This window comes from Tamandua tetradactyla, chromosome 19, assembly GCF_023851605.1.
Source record: "Tamandua tetradactyla isolate mTamTet1 chromosome 19, mTamTet1.pri, whole genome shotgun sequence".
Taxonomy (NCBI): Eukaryota; Metazoa; Chordata; class Mammalia; order Pilosa; family Myrmecophagidae; genus Tamandua; species Tamandua tetradactyla.
In genome coordinates, this window is record NC_135345.1 from 68,928,006 (window position 1) to 68,948,529 (window position 20,524).

General features: G+C 35.7%; 2 long non-coding RNA genes across 2 annotated transcripts in view; both read right to left on the reverse strand.

Annotated features, from left to right (window-relative positions):
* Nucleotides 1-503: 503 nt before the first annotated feature.
* Nucleotides 504-9,226, reverse strand: LOC143663669 (uncharacterized). Its single transcript, XR_013166110.1, has 7 exons — nt 9,079-9,226; nt 6,381-6,581; nt 4,753-4,815; nt 3,567-3,727; nt 2,328-2,363; nt 1,089-1,270; nt 504-636 (listed from the first exon to the last, which is right to left on the reverse strand). It is a non-coding gene; the product is annotated as an uncharacterized LOC143663669 (long non-coding RNA).
* Nucleotides 9,227-13,747: 4,521 nt separating this feature from the next.
* Nucleotides 13,748-20,524, reverse strand: part of LOC143663670 (uncharacterized) — a 33,234-nt gene continuing 26,457 nt past the window's right edge. The window contains exons 2-3 of the long non-coding RNA XR_013166111.1: nt 14,238-14,370; nt 13,748-13,916 (exon numbers count right to left, since the gene is read on the reverse strand). This is a non-coding gene — a long non-coding RNA (uncharacterized LOC143663670). The remainder of the gene's footprint in view (nt 13,917-14,237; nt 14,371-20,524) is intronic.

Here is a 20,524-nt window from a genome sequence, read left to right on the forward strand (position 1 = left end):
TAAAACAGCCTTATAAGTTCATTCTTTAAAGCTTAAAATGAAAGTAATAATTTTTATCATATAAGACAGGACAAAAATTATTTTAGGCATTGTATTTTGATTTCTTGGATAAAGTCAAACATAAACTATACGTCATAAAATAGAATGTTTAAAATACCTAGTGTTTAAAAATCAACAAATTCCATCATAAGCCTACAGCAGTGGCCAACATTAAACAAACACAGCCAAAAATATTGCAGCTAAGCATTTACACTTGAAGGCGGTGGAACGGTGGCTCAGTGGCAAGAACTCTCACCTGGTGAGCTGGAGACCCACGTTCGATTCTCGAAGCCTGCCCATGCAAAAAGAAAAAAATTACACTTGAACTTTCTATATGTGTGATTTCATATATTTTTGAGCAATCCTTTAATTTTTAATTTTGCTGAGATTGACTTTGAATCACCAGCACCAACCCCCATAGGGTAGAATAGATCACATAACTAGTGAACTTACCTGGCCACCCAACTGTTCACACTCACAGTCCCCATTTTCTTGTTCTCTTATCCCATTTGCAATAACTCTCAAAAAATGAGTTTAAAAAAAAAAAAGCTTGTTAGGAATTGGAAAAGCAGAGTGTTGCTTAGATGAAATCTGAACCTGAAGAGAAAACCAAATGCTAAAGCTAGTAAGAGAATGTGGAGAAAAATGGGAATGTTTGTCAAAGAATTTCAAGAATGATAAATCGTACTTAACCTAAGTAAAGTCTCAAATTTGATTGATGATTATGACATGAATGCACCAACCCTGAGCTTTATTTTAAAATCCAAAAAGGTGAAGCTAACACTATTTCAGGGTAAGCTTGAAGCAAAGCAAAGGTGATTTATCAAGCTCAAAGAGTAGAGTGGAGGTCCCACAAGAGCATCCTCTGGAGTTAGATTGCCTGGATTATCTCCTGGCTCCATGGCTGATTTGCCAGGTTAGCTTACTGCCTTGAGCAAGTGGCATAGCCTCTTGAATAAGAGGCATCTCTTAAAACCAAGTGACTCTGGTTCACTGAACTGCAGCTTCCCATTTCAAGGAAATGGTAACAGACATTGTCTGTGCCTTACCTGTATCCTCTCAACCCACTCCAGGAGTCACCAGCAGTTGTGGTGGGTAGTTCGACCACACCAAGGACTAAGCTTCCTACATCAGTCTCTTTGCTTTCTGCCTGAGGCTTCCACTGGTTTCCTCTGAGCTTGATTGACCAGGAAATGCTGGAGAACTAACATGTTCAGGGAGCAATTCTCAACTAATGAAGAAAAAAATATCATGGATAAATAGGCTAGCTTCCTCTCTCCTCAGTGAAGCAATTCTGATGTGTTTTAAATAGTCTCTTAGAAGGTCCCCTGTAGGACTAAAACCCAAAAATAACACCTGCTCATGAATGCATCAATCGGCTTTCCTCTCTTCACTGTCTCACCTACCCCACCCCACCTCCTCACTAGGCTTTCCAGATCTTCTGCCGCAAAAATATACTTGCACCTGGATCCTTTCCTTTGTGTCTGTCTGCCTTTGGAGGAAATCAGTCTAAGACACAACTAAAGAACACACGTCTCCATCTTTGGGAAATCCCGTATACTTTCTCCCCCACAGTGCAGTAGTTGCACTGAGAGTCTAATGGTCAATACCAAGACTCTGTAATTCCCCAAAAGGTGAGCTTCACATTTACTCCTTGATCTTATTTATGTGATTAAGTCACAAATTCATCCCTCTAGATAAAGATATCTCTGTGGGAAGTCTAAACGGAAAACAGCTAAAGGATTGCTACAAAATTTGGGGATTTTTTTGGCCCTCTCTTCCTAAGATAGGTACCCACAAATGGTTATTAATAACTCCTATCTTTTCTCTTTCTATGTTATGTAAGCAGAACTGTAAGTGTGAACAAGGATAACATGAGGAAATAAGTGTTGCCATTATCTATGTACTTTAAAGGTAAGTACTGGTGCTGATGTTCTATCTTTCTAATCCTGTTAACAACATCCTAGTCTATAAACCAAGGAAAATATTGGTATCCATCTGAAAGAATTGATATGAGGATTAAATGTATGTAGGTGTTGATGGCTCCTGGCAAACAGAAAGCTTTCAATAGATGCAATCTATATCATTAATATTATTATTAAAAATGAGAAATGGGGTTGAAGGGATTATTTAACCATTTCAGTTATTCTTTATACCTTTTTGGTAATAATTGTCACACCACTTCAATCATAAGATACAAATTTCTTCACTCTATAATGTTTCTGAAGTCTAGATAAAATGATATAATCAGGGATGATGCAATGGTGGCTCAGTGGCAGAGTTCTCACCTGCCATGCCAGAAACCGGGGTTCGATTCTCGGAGCCTGCCCATGACAAAAAAAAAAAAAAAAAAAAAAATACATTCATTGCTTACATTTAATATACTGAAATTGTTTTTTGCTGTTTTCCTAAAGCTTTTTTAAACTGATGGTTCATCTTATAATCAATAGCAACTTAAAACCAAATAAATAAGATATAAGCTATTCGTATTTTTGAAATACTGGGAATCCAAGAATGTTCTGAGATATATCAACAACAAACTTAAGATTCCTACTGTTCTTGAAGGATGATTGTGTCATCAATACCATAAATCAAAGAATTCAAACTCCAAGAGACAGACTCTCTGTAAATATTAACCTATAGCTACACATAAATTGCAATAGATGCAATTTATAACCTATGTGGAAAAATGCTTATGTGGCACATAAGCAGAACCGCATGCTTAAAAAAAATCTAGAGCCCACAGTCTCTGTCAATAGTTTACTTTGCAAGTAATACGGTAGGATTCTTTTGCCTTTAGTTAATTTCGAAGTATGTTTTAATAAGCTATTGTTATTTGATATCTGATTTATTGATAACTGATAAGAATCCTGGGCAAATTAACTACTTGAAAAACTGATTTGTAATTTCTATTTAAATACCTGAGAGAACATGGACAATCACCTAGCCTTTAACAAAACTCATGAATTTATACTTACTTCGGAAAACTTTAATGATCGTAGTTGATCAAATAATCACAACCATATAATTTCAAAAATGAATAGCTTCTTAAGAGTTGTTCCATACCAAATATGCCTATAGAAATACAAATCTATTGTTTATTAAAAAGTATTCCTACTTATGATGTAAGTGTAAACTATGTTAAAAAGTTTGAAAAAGTTATCCCTAGAAAATAAATTAATAATTAACAGACCAAACAAGGCAGCTAAGATTTTGTAGCTCTCTGTAGCTTCCTTGCTCTATTGATAAAGATCTTTGCAACCAGCAGGCATAAGTCATTTATACAGGCAGTCAAGTCCCCTAGGAAAAGAAAGCAATTGAAAATAGGAAGAGTGCTAGAAATAGGGTAAGCATAGTTTAACACAGCAAACTCCATAGGCAAAACAGAAGTTTCATTGTCTTATTATTTCTTACATGAGAAAATGCAATAGACCACTTAGGAAATAGACTAAATTCTGCCTCTGCGAATGTAATGAGAAAGTTTATCTCTAAAGATACGCAGTCAAACTGACATGACCATTTTTTACCTATCTCCTTCTGATGGCAGCAGAATATGTAGCAATCACTTTAAACACCACATTAAACTCCAGAAACAAACTACTTTAGTTTGAATCCTGGTTCTGTCACTCAATAGCTGTGTGTGACCTTAGGAAATTTACTCAACATCTCTGTGCTTCACTTCATTCATCTGTAAAATTAACAGAAATACATTATCATTCTCATATGGTTGAAATAGACTTCATAAGTCAATATAGTGATTACTCCAGTGCCTGACACATTCAAAACATTAACTGCTTTCTATTGTTAAAGATATTGATGTTTTGTTCCTTTAAGTCTTTCTTCAATCATTATCTTTATTCTTTCAGAGTTGATCTGTGTTTGTAAATCAGCAATCATTAGTTCATATTTATTATTTATTATTATTTATTTATCACAATAGTCATATTGCGAAATATTCATCTTATTGTTTTCTTACATTTCCTTCCTCCCTTCTCTTTCATTCAGCCAGAGGGTTATTTCTTTATGAAATAGAGATTCAAATAAACCTTCAGTCCAAGTGCCATGGAAAGATGCTGGATACCATCAGAGGGGCACCTTAAGAATAGGGTAGGAAGGGAAAGGAAAAGCCTAAATAACCCCAAGCGGAAGGGAAAATGAAGGAGGCTCCTGAGTGATGAGAAGTACAAAGTAGAATGAAGACTGAGAATCTCCCGTCACAGATAAGCAAAGAACAAAATGAAAAGGGCTCTGAAGATAGGCCATCCTCTAGTATTGAGGCTCTCATGTGCTTAATACTCGACTTATTAAAAGTTATAACTAACTTCAAGAAAAAACATTATAACCACCATAGATGGTTTGTTAATAACTATAAGAACCGTAGATGTTTTTTTAAATAGCAAAGTTCAATGAGAACAGTAAACTATGATGAAATCATTATAGGGGAAGTTAAAGCATCTGAGCAATTATTTAGCCTCAGTGATGAGCTAAGTATAGCTCCATTTTTAAAAGCAACCAATATGAAAAATAAATTTTAAATTTTAAATAGCTTTAGCTAAAATTTTCCCAGAGTTTTCTGTTTGCAATGCATTTATGTATATTGTTTTCTAGTTAATTCTCACAGTTTTATGCAATAAATATCACAATTTGCCTTATTTTGGTGGTAGTGGGCTTGACTTGCGCTGCCTCACTTTGAATTACAGCTCCACCACTTACTTGTCATCTTGGGCAAGTTATTCATCTGTACTCCAACTTTTTCACGGTGACTGCCTCCGAGTTCTGTCATTAAAGATAAAATAGTGAAACAGAAGAATTCCGGGCCCATTTTAAATACTCAGGGGCTGTTTGATATTATTATTAGAAAAGTCAGGTAATTTTCATCAGGTCACAAAAACAGTAAGTTCCAGGAATAGAACTGGGACATGGGTCTGTTTCATTCAAAGACCCATGCTTTCAATCTCTACATTATAATAAGGCTTTGTTTAATGAACAACTGATGAGGTGAGATTAAATCATTTCAAAGACTTTTGAAAGTCCATTATTCCTCTTCAAAGACCTTAAGGTAGTTACAATTTTTCTCCCACTCCAACCTGCCCAAAACACCAGTGTAGAAAAGGAAGAAGGCATAAAGTGCTTTTATTCAGCTTCTATCGATGTGAAGGGTCAGCCCCTCCAGAGTGAACTTCTGCTTCTTCTGGCTTGGGCACACTGATGTTCTCTCTATGCTTTTATTTAAAAACAGCTTTACTGAACTACAAGTCACATACCATACATTTCACCCATTTAAAGTATATAATTAAATTATTTTAATATATTCATTAAGTTGGGCAGACATCACTACAATTTCATTGTAAAACATTTTCATTCCCCAAACATGAAACTCCATACCCGTTAGAAGTCACTCCCTATTCCCCACTCCCCTCAGCCCCTGGAAATCATCATTCTACTTTTGGTTTCTAGATTGCCGATTCTGGACATTTCATATAGGTAGAATTATACAATATGAGGTCTTTTGTGACCAACTTCTTTCACTTAGCATGTTTTCAAGGTTGTAACATACAGCTGTATTTCATTTATTTTTATTGTCAAACAATATTCCATTGTATGGATGGACCACATTCTAATTACCCATCATCAGTTGATCCAACTACATTTTCACCAGCAATGTCTACATGCACCAATTGTTCCACATCCATGCCAAAACTTATTATTGTCTATCTTTTTATGTTAACTATCTTAGTGAGCGTAAAGTGGTACTTCATTGTGGTTTTGAGTTGCATTTCATTGATGGTTAATGATGTTAAGCAACTTTTTAACATCATTAAAAAGGGTGCTTATTATTAGCCATTTATGTATCTCCTTTAGAGAACTGTCTATTCAGACCCCGTGCCCATTTTTTAATTGGATTATTTGACCTTTAACTATTGGGTTGTAAGAGTTCTTTATATATTCTAGATGCAAGTCCCTTATCAGATTTTTGATTTACAAATATTTCATCCCATTCTAGGGATTGCTTTTCTCACTTTATTGATGGTGTCCTTTGAAGCACAAAAGTTGTTCATTTTAGTGATTTCCATTTTACCTATTTTTTCATTTTGTCACTTGTGCTTTTGCTTAACCCAAGAACACAAAGTTTCGTTCATAAGAGTTTTCTAGTTTTAGCTCTTACATTTAGCTCCATGATCTATTTGAGTTAGATTTTGTGTAATGGCACGAGGTGGGCATTCAAGCTCATTCTTTTCACATGTTACCATTCGATTGTCCTAGCAACATTTGTTGAAAAGACTATTTTTCCCCCATTAATTTGTCTGGACATATTTCTCGAAAATCAATTGACCACATACGTATGTCCATGTCTGGACTCTCAATTCCATTCTGTTCATCCATATGTCTATTCTTACGACAGTATCACTCTGTCTTGATTACTGTAGCCTTCTAAGTTTTGAAACCAGGAAGTGTAAATCATTCAACTTTGTTCTTGTCAAGATTGCTTGGCTGTTCTGGATCCCTTGCATGTCCATATTTTAGGATCATCTTTTCAATTTCTGCAAAATAAAAAAAAACATCTGGGATTTATATCAGGCTTGTGATGAATCTAAAGATTGATTTGGAAAGTACTGTCATTTTAATGATATTGTCTTCTAATCTAAGAACATAAAATATCTTTCCATTTATTTTAATCTTTAATTTCTTTCTACAGTATTTTGTAGTGTTCAGTGTGCAAGACATATGCTTATTTTGTTAAATTTATACCTAATTATTTTATTCTTTTTGGTGCTACTGTAAGTGTAATTGCTTTCTTAATGTCATTTTCAGAATGTTCATTGTTAGTGCATAAAAAATGTAATTGACTTTTGTGAGTTGATCTTTTATCCCACAAGCTTACTAAATTTAATTCCTGGCTCTGCCATGCTGTTTCCTCTGCCTGGAACAGACATCACTACCTGGAGCAGTTCAACTCCTACTCAGCCTTCAAGTGTCTGCTTAAAAGTTAACTCCTTGGGGACATCCTTCCTAATCTACCTTTCTAATCTGCCCCAATCTAGATAAAGTTATCTTGTTATAAACCTTCATAGCATCATGAATTTTTTTCCATAGTACTGATAAAAGAAAAAACTTTTTGTGAAATGTAGGATCTTATGGCTTTATTGAGCAATTCATGAGTCAGCCAGCATCCCCTTCAAAAAGCAGAAGGGAGCTCCACTGACAGCAGAAAAGGGATGCTCACATAGGGCAAGCATGGAAGCAAGTGAGGAAATGTTCTGATTGGCTGACATTGTTTCAGTTTTACATAGGAAGTTCATACAGAGTGGAGAGCAGACATACATTGATTGGTATGGTATGCTTGTGCATTCTGATAAGTTCTCTCTATTAGACTAAAACTAGTTCTATCATCATGTGTTGCTTATCAGCAACCCTGTAGGATGTGATCTGTTTTTTTGAAAAACCCATAAATTTGGAAAACTCCTTCTGAGGAAGGGGTCTTCCTCCTATCAATGTCCAATGCAGATGACCATTTTATTTTACTTAACAATACTTCCTTTTGGTCATTTTCTAATAATCCCACTGGAAATGACCAGAACACTTCTGTTGCCACCATCGATTTCTTGTCAGAAAGTCGAGTAGGCTTGGTCAGTCATTTTGTTCCATTTTTCCTTCTTATTTTTCATGTTTGTTTCCTTTCTTGTGTGCAGTGATGTTCATTGGGTGGCTCTGCAATTACATTTAAGACCCTGGGAGTGGGATTACTTATCCATTTGATTAAGTTATGGGTTTGGCCCTCTCTCCAATTTAAGGTGTCTGATATTTTAATTCTTATTTTTAATCTTGGTGCACTAGAAATCACATTACCATCTCATTTTCCTTTTGATTACCTGCTTTAAAAACAACCATCTGTCTTGAGGATGACAAGAAATTTGAACAGAATCATGAAACACAATTTGTACATCAAGAAATAAAAGCATATAGACTGATAAACACAGTTAAAAGCATAAATCCAAAGTGTATTAGTTTGTCCCTATATCCCACTAGACCAGCAATCTAGGTCAGGAAATAGGTCTGTACACTGAATATCTGAGCCTGAATGATATCATGAAACAGCTTAACTTGGGCCTCTGAGATATTCAGGATATTTATCTCTGTGCCAGAGTTATTAGCATAAATTCAACATTGTTCATGGACAGTCAGGGTACCTAGAGCCTGTCTGTTTTGCAAGAACAGTGTGCTAAGCTGTCAACTTCAACCTGGAGGGCCTTAAGAGCATTTAGGATGGTGTTAAAGCTCTGCTTTAAGTCCTTCAATATAATTATAACTGCTCACTCCAGGTTGTATTTTGTTAGGGAAGGTAGGATGGTGTACACAAGAAAGTGTAACCATGTATTATTGTAAATCAAGGGATTGGGACTATTAACCCTCTGTTGTCAGTTTGAGACCTGGTGTCCAGAAGATACTAAGTTAACTTTCTGATTGGCCTTGAAGGTAGACAATATATACAGGATCACAGGGTCCAGTCCAATTAACACATAGGTACCAAATCCATGCAGTATCTACAATTTATATAGGGGATGTCTGAACAAGACCAGAATCCAAGAACCCACAGGATTATGCTTTAGTTTTCCACTGAAACATAAAAATTCTCTATAGTCACCCTTCTTTTTATCAAAGATAATCTCAAAAAGATTCTTCCTAATCATGAAATAAAGTTTGTCTCATTAGATTTGTCCTGATTATTTACATAGATACAGCAAGAAATGCAATTTACCATATAGTAAATTGCAATTTACCAAAAGTAAATGCAATTTACTTTTAAGTTAGCTTGACTGGTAGTTTCATAAGGAAATTCCAACTGAGCTTTTACAAGCGTCTCGAGGCTAGAAAGCCAAGCCAAGAACTTGACACCAGATATCATCTGTGATAATTATATATTTGGGTGAATTCCTCTTTCTTAAGTTCCTCAATGTATCATACTGTCCCTATGCTTGCCAGAACATAACTTTCTTTACTGACTTGTGAACCTAGAAACCCTGGACCCATGAACCAAACCTGTTTTTCCAAGAGGGTTTTGCAAGCATTGGCTCAATAAAGTCAACCTTAGTTCCTTGAAACTGTCTGAGCAAATCATATTAGATGAGCATCATTCTCAAATATGACAAAAATAAAAGCCTTAGTTTTATAATCAGTATCTCCAATTATGCCCTGTTAACAAGGAGGACAAATTATTATTGAACCGTGCAAATCATTATTGCATCATAAAAAGTAAGAACATTCAGTAAGAGTTTCCAAATTCCAGAGCTCCAAGGAAGGGAGAAAAAGATGAATGTTCTATGAGTTATAGACATGCCCTTAGACATTCGTAAGGGATTTTTTGTATTTAGAAAACCAAACATTAAAACATCAGCAATAATCCAAACAAGACTACAATCATTCTTTATCAATGTATTCAATCTTAAGTAATGAATCCTTAGTTCACTCAATTTTGTGTTAGCAATCTCATGACCCCACAAGCTTCTTCATCAGAATTCTGGAATCTTGACTCTATCCAGTGGTGTAGTTTCATAGTTGCTTAAGCAATGTCATTAGAAGACTGTGCCCCAGAGTATCTGGTATAATCTTTTCCCTATGGGTCTCTGAAACAGTCCTTTCTTTTGAAGGTGAAGTCCTTTGGCCTGTAACTGATCACAAGTATTTTCAGGAAAGTTTCAGAATGAAAATTGTCAGTAGATGACAAAAGACTTAGGATAACCATGGTTAACTTATTAGTGTCTCACAAAAGTGAAAGTTCATTACAAAAATAATGCAATTAAGAAGGGAATTTGGTTGTTTCTGCCACATGTAACATATTTTAAGAATAACTAAAATTATGCCCAATAACACTACACTGTTGTCTAATATCAGGCAGATCAATGCTAGCATATTATTGACAAATCTCTAGGAATTTTTCCTGAAAACCTTATATTAATAGCATTTTATCCCAGCAACTCATAATATAGCAAATAAACTATTTCTAGTACCTTTATTTTTATAAAATGAAAGAACAAATCCTTTGTGATTTTCCAGGCACTTTCTGGAAAATCCCAAAGATAGTTTAAGATCAATAAGATGCCATTTAGGTTTGATTTTGAAAAAAGCAAAATTCAAAATTTGTCATATTTGCACATTTTGTTCAATGGGAAAATGGGTCCTTATTTACCTAAAGTGACAAAGATTTTTAAAGTAAATAACAATTAAAAGAATGTAAAAAAAAATTGGATCTTTTAAAAGTGAGAATTGTTCTCTAAAACAATAAAAGACGATAACATCAACGTAAATATCAATAAGGAAATTATTCTAAGACACAAAATCTTTGCCTTCTAGGCAGATTATTCAGATGGTTAAGCAAAACCTTTTATAATCTCTCACTAAGAACAGACCAATAATCCAAGAAAACTTTGTCATTCTAACAGAGAGAAAACCAAAATCTAATTTTGCATGAAATTTTGGTCTGGTAAGAAATTCTTAAAAATCTTATAATACTATCAAATTTTAGCCAACCTTGACCATGACAAATAAAATTACTTTTCCGCAAACCTTCTATAATTTCTATATCCATTCAGGTTTTGTTCTAGACATCCTGTTTCTCCTTCTGCAACAACTAGTCACTTTATTCCAGGACAAAACTGCTCTCTTTTTCCTCGCAGAAGCACATCCTGCATATCTTACATATTTAAGTTACCAAAAAGATCTTGGAAACTTCAAGCAGCCTCCTATAAACCAAAATTATTTTTAAAATACAGTTTGTCAGAATAATAGCACAATTAGATTAAACACAAATTTACAATTTTCATCATCTTGATAGAATGCCAGCTTATTTTATCAGTAAACCTTTGCAAAATTTTGGAAGAACATAATCAAGTAGAATAAAATCATATGCCTGTGTTGTATTTAATGTTGATATCCCAGAAGGCATAACTGTTTTTAATTCACTTAACATTAAAATTAGTCCCTCTTAACAAAGGTTTATCTGAATTATGTGAACTTGTAATTCTTAAAAAAAAAAACATTCGGTTTTAGTTCTGCAAATGCTCTTTTTTCTTTGGAAATATTAGAAGTTTGTTTTCCTTAATTTCTCAGATTTTAAGAATATTAATTTTTTTTTTTTTACATGGGCAGGAACCAGGAATCGAACCCGGGTCCTCAGGCATAGCAGGAAAGCACCCTTACCTGCTGAGCCACTGTGGCTACCCAAGAGTATTAATTTTTATGTAAGCATTTATTTACCTTTAAACCAATTTGAGTAGAGCTCTTTTAAGGAGTTTTATAAGTTAACTTGGCAATACCTTCCAGAGGTAGGAAAACATCATACATCAAACATGTAGGCAGACACAAAATTTTTAAAAATTTTTCATCCATGAGTTGGACATAAAAACACAGAAACAGAAAACATAGAAATACAAAACATGTCAGTTTATATAAGCTATTTTACAGTCTTATAATTTCTTAGTAGACTCTGAGTACCAATTAAAACAAGCACTCAATTCCGCCTGTTTAATTTGGCAGCCCTTTTTCTTGAGTACATCTCTGAAATGAGTACGTTTGTCTAATTGGAATATTTTTCCATAACGGCCATTGCAACTCTGGGTTGTCTTTGATGATTTACTATTAGTTTGATAAGAACAACTTCCGGCCCTGTAATTTTTTAACATAGGCTGGGGTGCCAGAGTGTGGAAAATCAAACTTTTTAGAGCTTGAGGATCCCATCATTATTTTACTTTTACTTTGTGCATAGGACAAAGAAATCAGCCTTGAAATGAAACTGCACCTTTCATGGCAGTTTCAAAGGCTAGGTACTTGGATTTAAATTTTGAGCCTCCTTGTCAATAAGATTGACTCACTAACCTGGACAAAGTACTTTTTGCCTTGTGCACAGGACAAAGAAATTCTTATCATGTGCACAGGCAAAGAAACAAACAGTAGAAAAGATGAAAGAGCAGACTGCACCAAAAGGCTAGGGACTCAGGACTCCAAATTTGAGCCTTCTCATAAAGAAGATTGATCCACTAACATTTGGATTAAAAGCTAGTGAGATCAGAGAGCTTGAATACAAAGAGAGTGGAACTGGAATCTGAGAGGCACTTAGCCTAACCCTTGGAGACAAAGGGGAGCAGAGAGAACTCAGAGGGTTCGTGGCACCTTCACTTGTCTTTTTCATCTTCAGAGCCATTAGCAGTCACCTTTGGATTCTGTCCTCCTCACCAAAACTGATATAAGAAAAACTTTTTCATGCAATTTAGGACCTTACAGCTTTATTGATAGATTTATTAATCAACCAGCATCCCATTCAGAAAGTAGGAGCTCCATTAAGAGGGTGGAAAGGAGGAGCTCAATATAAGGTAAATGCAGAAGCAAGTGAGGAAATGTTCTGATTGGCTGACATTAGGTTTCCATTTTACGTAAAGGCATCTTACAGGAGGAGCTCAATATAAGGTAAATGCAGAAGCAAGTGAGGAAATGTTCTGATTGGCTGACATTAGGTTTCCATTTTACGTAAAGGCATCTTATAGCCTGGGGAGCAGATGTGCATTGATTAGTATGCTATGCTTTTGCATTCTGATAAGCTCTCTCTACTGGACCTAAACTACTTTTATCATCATGTGTTGTTTATCATTGACCCTGTAGGGTATGTTCAGTGTTCTCAGAAAACTCCTGCAGGTCAAATTTTGTCTTTTAGAAAAGTCTTTCTCAGAAAGGGATCATCTCTTGGCAATGCCCAATGCAAGTGGCTTTTTTTTTTTTTACTTAACAGTTGTGGTGGGTTGAAGTTGTTATATATCCCCAGAAAAGGCCACGTTCTTTTAACCTATTCTTGTAGGTACAGTACTATTTTAGATGGGACCTTGCAATTGGGTTTTTTATGTTGAGATGTGACTGAAGTCCTTTATAAGGGAATAAAGGACATGCAGAAAAGAGCCCAGAGAGTTCATAAAAGCTAAGAGATGAAATTAGGAGAAGCTCCTAAAGAAGAGCCTTGGAGAAGCTAGGAGATGACCCATAGAAGCTCAGAAAGGAAGTCACTGGAACCATAAGCGGAAAGAAATGAAACCCAGGAGTGAAGGTCCAGCAGATGCTGGCCATGTGCCTTCCCATGTGACACAGGTGTCCCAGATGATGGCAGCCTATCTTAGAGAAGGTATTGTCCTGTTAATGCCTTAATTGGGACATTTTCAAGGCTTTAGAACTGTGAATTTGTAAATTAATAAATCCCCATTGTAAAAGCCAATCCACTTCTAGTATATCGCATTTGGGCAGTTTTGATTTTAACCAAACCAAAAAACAGTATTTATTTCAAACGTAGTATAACAAGATATTCAAAGAGACTTTTCCTATCTCTTAGAATTACAACTAAAGCTCCAATGCCAAGAACCATAGGCACTAAGTACCCCTACATGCTTCATGAGAAGGAACACAAAGCAGACCATGTGTCACTCCCCAGTGACTATCCCTCTTGCCGTAGGGCAGGCCTGGGCTTGGAGAGGGAAACTGCGAATCAGACAAGAGAGTGGCCTTCTGTGTTGGTCTGCATGGGAAATGTTTATCTTAAAGTGGCTGAAAAGTTATGGAATACCACCCTTCACCCCACCTCCAGAAATCATTAAGGAGTGGAATAGGGAGACTCAACATAGAATAGGGAGAATCAAAATAGAGGGAGACACTACTTCATGGCATCCCACAAAATTCAGGCAGTTTAATTAACTGATTGGATGTTTGTATAGTTTTATCAACTTATCTGTGTGTGCATTTGCTTAATGTGTATGACATCCACTAGATTAATAAGCTTCAGGGTGCAGGGGCTACATCTCCAGTACCAGCATAGCAGGGAAACATAGTGGGTCTTCAATAAATATCTGTTGAATAAATAAAAAACATGTGGAACTTAACTCTCTTGAATTTTTATTTAAAAAATCTCAATAACCCAGAATAATTATCAGAAATTTGCTTAGTTGAATTCACATATAAAAGATGCCCTAAATATTAGATTAATCAATTTTAATTAATTAAAAAATTAGAATCTAGAGATAAAAAGAAATTTGGAAAAAAGGAGAGAGAGTCTTCTGCCAGAAGTTTACTTTCCTTTGGAAATGTCATTTTGAATATAAGTCTGAAATTCTTGAGAGCAGAGGATTGTAGAGAAACAGCCCAGAATCAGATTGAAAAACAGACTCCACTAAAGTAGTTGTTGCTTGTTCCAGAGAAAGGCAGGTGGGATGGGTGGTAAAGGGAGTTACTTTTTCCTGTACTTTCGTTTTCTCTTTATAATGGTTTTCAAGGTAATATTTCATCCCAGAGCGAGCGAAGTCCCTGAAATTTCAAGAGCAGACAGGCCTTCTTTTACAAGCAACAGTAAAAAAATTTGAGCTGCTAAGCACATTACTAGGGAATTAATAATAAATCTGTACAGATTGATATTCCCCTGAGATTAAAAAAAAGAGAGAAAATATTAAAAAACCGATGCTTCTGCCAAATGAAAAACCTAATGGAGTGTATATATCTCAGGGGAAGGGAGGGATGCAGCATTTGCTTTCATTTCCAAAAACCGAAGCCTCCCACATCAGGTATTGAAGAGTATATTGGTCTCTTGTCATGTAATAATCTGATAGCAATAACAGTGACATAAACCTAACAGCATGATGCCCAGGAGAGTCTAACAGGCTTAGGTTAGAATGCCAATTCTGCTTATCAACTGGGTGACCTCAGACAAATAACTTAATGTCCCTAAGCCTCAGCCTCTGAACAGAAAATGGAGATAAAACCTACTTCATAATGTAAGGAGAATTAAATAGGGACAAACATTCATTGGTTAGGAGTCAGTAAGCTTTTGATCCTTTTTCTATAATGTGGTACATTTTTCCAGTTGATTTGACTTGAATCCAAAGGATGCTTTTATTTTGCATAAGCTAACATCTTTTTACCTACCAATTCACATACTGCTTTAATTTAATAAAAATTCAAGGTCATTTAGCTCTGGACATTTTTCTTACCCAATTTTATAGTATCAGAACTGGAAGACATCCATTCCTTGAAAATGTTAATCATGCTTCTTTGGATTTCATCTCCTTCCACTAACCCATCATCTCCCACCCACCTTCATCACTAATAGATTATAACCTCAGCAAAACCCAGGTTAGTATTTTATTCATTATTATACCCCAGCATTTACATAGAACTTAGCATTTTGTAGGTACTGTTACATGGATGGAGGAGTGTAAGATATATTCATTGAGACAAATTCATTACTGTATGAAATGAAATTACCTTAATATTCCAGTGGCTTAGATCAGTCAATGTTCATTTTTCACATTTCTACATTTGGATGTAGTTCAGCAGGGAAATTTGCCCTACCCACTCATTCAGACACAAGGATCTTTCCATGTAGTGTTTTTACTTCTTTCAGGGCCTTAGAATCCACCAACGAGCAATCAAAGAAAGAGGGAGTCAATGAGGAGGATCTCTGGGGAGATATTAGGAAGTGCATCCATCACTTCTTCTCACATTCTATTGGCAGAACTCAGGCATGTGACTCCACCCGACTGTCGAGGAATCTAGAAAATGCAATACAACTGTCCCTCCAGAAAAAAAAGAGGAAACCAGGCTAGTGAGACTCAGTCAATCTCTGCCACTTAATGGACCAACCCATGTTTGTTCAGTAATTAAATGACTGGCATGAGGAACTGAGCAAACAGTTGTCATCTAACAGTAATAACCAATGTTTGGGAACAGGATTCCAGGAGTTGGGGAGAAGTAGGAAAGAAAAGGAAACAAACAGGATAAAGAAAACCAAAATGAGACATCAGAACTAAAAATCAAGGCAAAAATTCTACAACTCCAGGGTCAGTGACCAATACAATATAAATTCGATATCAGCAAATATCATCATCAAACCAATAGCAGCTAAGAGAGTGCTCTAAATTTTGCTTGCTTTAAGTCCAACATATTCTGGAAACCGAAGCAGGTGGGCCTCATGTGAGATCAATGTGTCCGGGTCTGCAGAAACAGGAATTCAGAGGCAGGGAATTCTCTATAATAAAAACAACGATGCCATAAAGAAGCCCCATGAAAGCTGTTCGCGGTTATCCATATGACCTACTCACTAGAGATGTGTGGCAGATTTATTTGTGTACCCTAGTTTGGACATGTTCTTGGTTTTGGTCCACAGTCTGATGGGTGTGGACCCATTATAAATAAAGTCTTTCAAGATGTTACTTCAGTTAAGAAGTGACCCAACTGAATCAGGTTAGGCTTTACTCCAGATTAATGGAATCCTTTATAGACAGAGTGAAAGTTAGACAGAAAGAGAAGCCACTGGATGGAGCCAGAAGCTGGAAGTCAATAAAACCCAGAAAAAAATGGTAAGAACCTACCATCTGCAATGCTATGGGATGGTAAAACCAAGGAACCCCCAAAGATTGCCAACCAGCCAGAAGATACTGACCCTTGGAGGAAGCAAGATTTCTAGTCTCCGAAACCATGAGCCAATAAATTCTTGTTGTTAAGCCAACTCTTCGCCTGTTATTTGTTTTAACAGCCAAGAAATTAAAGCAATTTGATTGGCTCCTCCAGAGCCTCAAGCTTCTGTGTTCCTCATTCCCTATGGCACACTTGCCTTACTGGAAGGGACAGGCCTTATCGTAGAGGACAGACACATGATCCCCTGCATAAACATGGGAGCCAAGAGCGTGCATCTCCAGGCTTCAACTTGATGACTAGCACCTTTGCCTGAACATGTGCAAAGTACAGTGCCACCTATACAATTACACTATAGCATTGCCCTTGATGGGACAATCACATAACCATTTTCCCTTCTCACTTTCCAGTTTCTCTTATCAGTACATTTCCCCCTCTGCCAAGCATCATAATTAGTCCTCTGTGGACTTGATCGTAAATTTGTTTTGATTAATTAGCCTCTGAGCTGACTTGGCAGTTATTGAAATAGTGGAGAGGGCTTTGGATCTGTCAGTATGCAGACCCCTGCACCCTCTGGGATTCCTCTCTCTTTCAGCAGCAAAGCTTCAAGTCCAAAACTGTCTATGTTAGAAAATGCTCTGTGTGTATAATTAACTATTTGTCACCTTGAGGTAAGTACAGAGATGAAATCTCACCATGCTGTAGGAGGTGATGAATGTGTATCTTTTTATAGTGCCATGATGGACCAGGGACCTCAAGAATTAATTTGGAGACTACAGAACAATGACAAAATTTTTTAAGAGTCATTTGTGCTGTGACGCATTAGCAACAATCTAATCTTCCAAATATTCTCTCAAAATCTTAAATCCCCATCCCCAGTTTTGTTAGGTCTCCACCTCCAGAAGTCAATCAAAAACTGAGTATTTAGCCCAGAGATAAGGGTCACATTATGATTTGTGGAAGAGAATCCAACCAAGAGATTGAAATCCTGGATTCTGATTCTATCCCTGCCACTAATTTACTGATTAGGATTATCAAATATCTGAATGAAGTGAACTCAAGTCAAATAGGGAATACATTAGTTCATATAACTAAAAAGTCCAGGGATTGGTCTTCAGACACAGCTGAGTTAAGGAGATAAAGCTTTGCTTCCAAGATGCTGTACGTCTTTCTCTTGTACTTGGCTTCTCTTTACTTTTATACTGGCTTTATTCTGCAGAAAGCAGCTCCCGGTGTAGGAGGACCTTAGACATAGCCCTGTTCTTTCTTCTTTCTTCTCCTTCTCCTTCTCCTTCTCCTTCTCCTTCTTCTCTCTCTCTCTCTCTCTCTCTCTCTATATATATATATATATACATACATATAGATAGATAGATAGATAGATATACATATACATATATATATATATATATATAAGCAAAAATTTTAATTAGTTTCTGACTATCTTATTTAGGTCATGGACCTAGCCATGAACAAATCACCACATCCAAAGGGAAAAAAATAATCTGAGTCAAGCAGGCATCTTTTAATATCCTACCTTAAGGTGAAAGAGAGGGAAGTTTGGGGATCAAAACACAGAAACAGACCCTTCAGGACTACATACAATAAGTGACCCAAGAAATGAAAGATGAGGTGCTCTGAAAAGGGAGGATAGGATAGACAAAGACAAACATAACAGCAGAAATTTGCTACATGGTATGTTCAAGCCAATCACTTATTCTATCTGAAAAATGGGCATAAGAATGACTCTACTTTACACAGAAGTTAAGTTAAAAAGTTTATCTTCAAGATCAAATAATGCCTCAAAAAAAACCTTTGGAGAGGGAATATTTGTTAGATATTTTACAAAATCAGTTATATCTAGTGAAGATTTGAAGCGCTACGTACCCCAGAAAAACAGGTTCTTAAATTTAATTCATTCCTTTGGGTGTGAACCCATTGTAAGTTAAGAGCTTTTGATGAAGTTACTTCAGTTAAGGTGTGGCTCACCTCAATCAGGATGGGTCTTTATCCCATTACTGGGGCCCTTTTTAAGCAGAGGAAGATTTAGAGAGAAGGTACAGAATGCAAGAGCCTAGACGTACACGAAGCCCAGAAGAGAAGGGAGAGAGGCACTCCATGTGCATTACCATGTGACTGATGAGCCATGGATCGCCAGCCGCCAGCCCCAAAACACCAATCTTTAGGAAAGAGCATTAATGATGTCTTAATCTGGACTTTCTCTTAGCCTCAAACCATAAGCTAATAAATCCCCACTGTAAAAGCCAGCCCATTTCACAGTATTTGCTTGAGTAGGTATTTGCTTGAGTGGCCTAGGAAACTAAAACACATCTCTTGTATGCTGCTATCGAAAGCAAAAATAAATATATGTTTCCGAAAACAATTTGGCATTGTCTCGTAAAGCTGAATATTCATGAACAATACAGCCCAGCAATTTCACTTCTAAGTAGCAGAGACAATGGTAATCATCAAATATTCCATCTGCTTTCCTATGGTTTTCACTCTCCCTTGCATTAGATTTGACCGTATGGCTACTTCACATAAAGGAAATGCAGAGAGAAGTTGTCTGTCAATTCTGGAGTGAGGCACTGAAAACCTTGTGCAATTCTCTCTTCACCTGCAAAGGAGCATAGGCTCTGTCAACCGGTCCCTAGCGTCTCCCACTAAAAAAAACCTTTTTTGTATGAAACCATATATATTAGGAGTTAATTTGTTATTATAGGATAATTTATTTATCCTGTCTGATACAATCCTCAAGAAATACGTTTGCACATGTGCAAAATGATCACAGTCGCACTCTTCATAATAGTAAAAATGTTTAAGCAACTCAAATGCCACGATTTTTTTTTAATTTTGGTATATTTACATAACATTAAACAGCAGTAAACAATATTGCTACACATGCTACAAACAATATTATGTATGACTTTTAGCAACATAATGTTCAGTGAATAAATCAAGTCCTAGAAAAGTGTGTACAGTTTTATGATCTTTTTAAAGGTTTAAAAGTAAGCGAAAGAAAAGGTATCCTATAGGCATATAGGTAATCACTTCTCAGATTTTTTTTTTATTAATTAAAAAAAATTAACTAACACAACATTTAGAAATCATTCCATTCTACATATGCAATCAGTAATTCTTAATATCATCACATAGATGTATGATCATCATTTCTTAGTACATTTGCATCGATTTAGAAAAAGAAATAGCAAGACAACAGAAAAAGAAATAAAATGATAATATAGAGAAAAAATAAAAATAAAAAATATATATAAAAAAACAAAACAAACAAACAACAAAAAAAAACTATAGCTCAGATGCAGCTTCATTCAGTGTTTTAACATAATTACATTACAATTAGGTAGTATTGTGCTGTCCATTTTTGAGTTTTTGCATCCAGTCCTGTTGCACAGTCAGACTTTTGACTAAGATCAAGTATTGGCATATTCATAAATGTGATTTTTAAATAAAAGCAAGAAAATACTCACAAAACTTGCAATAGCAGTTATCTTGTAAATCAGGAGATGGGAAAAGGAAGAACACATTGGTAAATATAAGTTATTGGTAATGTTCTAAATTTTGGGTTGAGTAGTTGATTCATAGATATTGTAACTAAATAAAATACGACTAGACACTATCTAATAATGACAGTGTGACATGAAGCAAGGATTATAATTAATTCAATTTTATATAACTGAGATCCAAATGAAGAAATGTAAAAATATTAGTAACAGTAATAGAAATGCAAGTGATAGCAGATACAAGTTTAGCAACACTGAGGTACATTAGGCAAAAAAGGACAAAAACTAGACCTTGTAAAATTAATTCAAATTGTTACAGTTACAAACTCAAACATGTTAAAGGTTTAATTCCAGTTTATTTTATCTATTTGTCCTTAGCTTATAGCATCTATCCAATTTCTATCTTCTGTCTCTAATAAATGTGTATAAAAGTCAAAGAATGGGATTTTGCTTGGTTTGGTTTGGTTTTAGGAGAATAGAGGAGATATATGAAGCAAGAAATCGGAAGCTACGGAATCTTATCAAAGGAACAA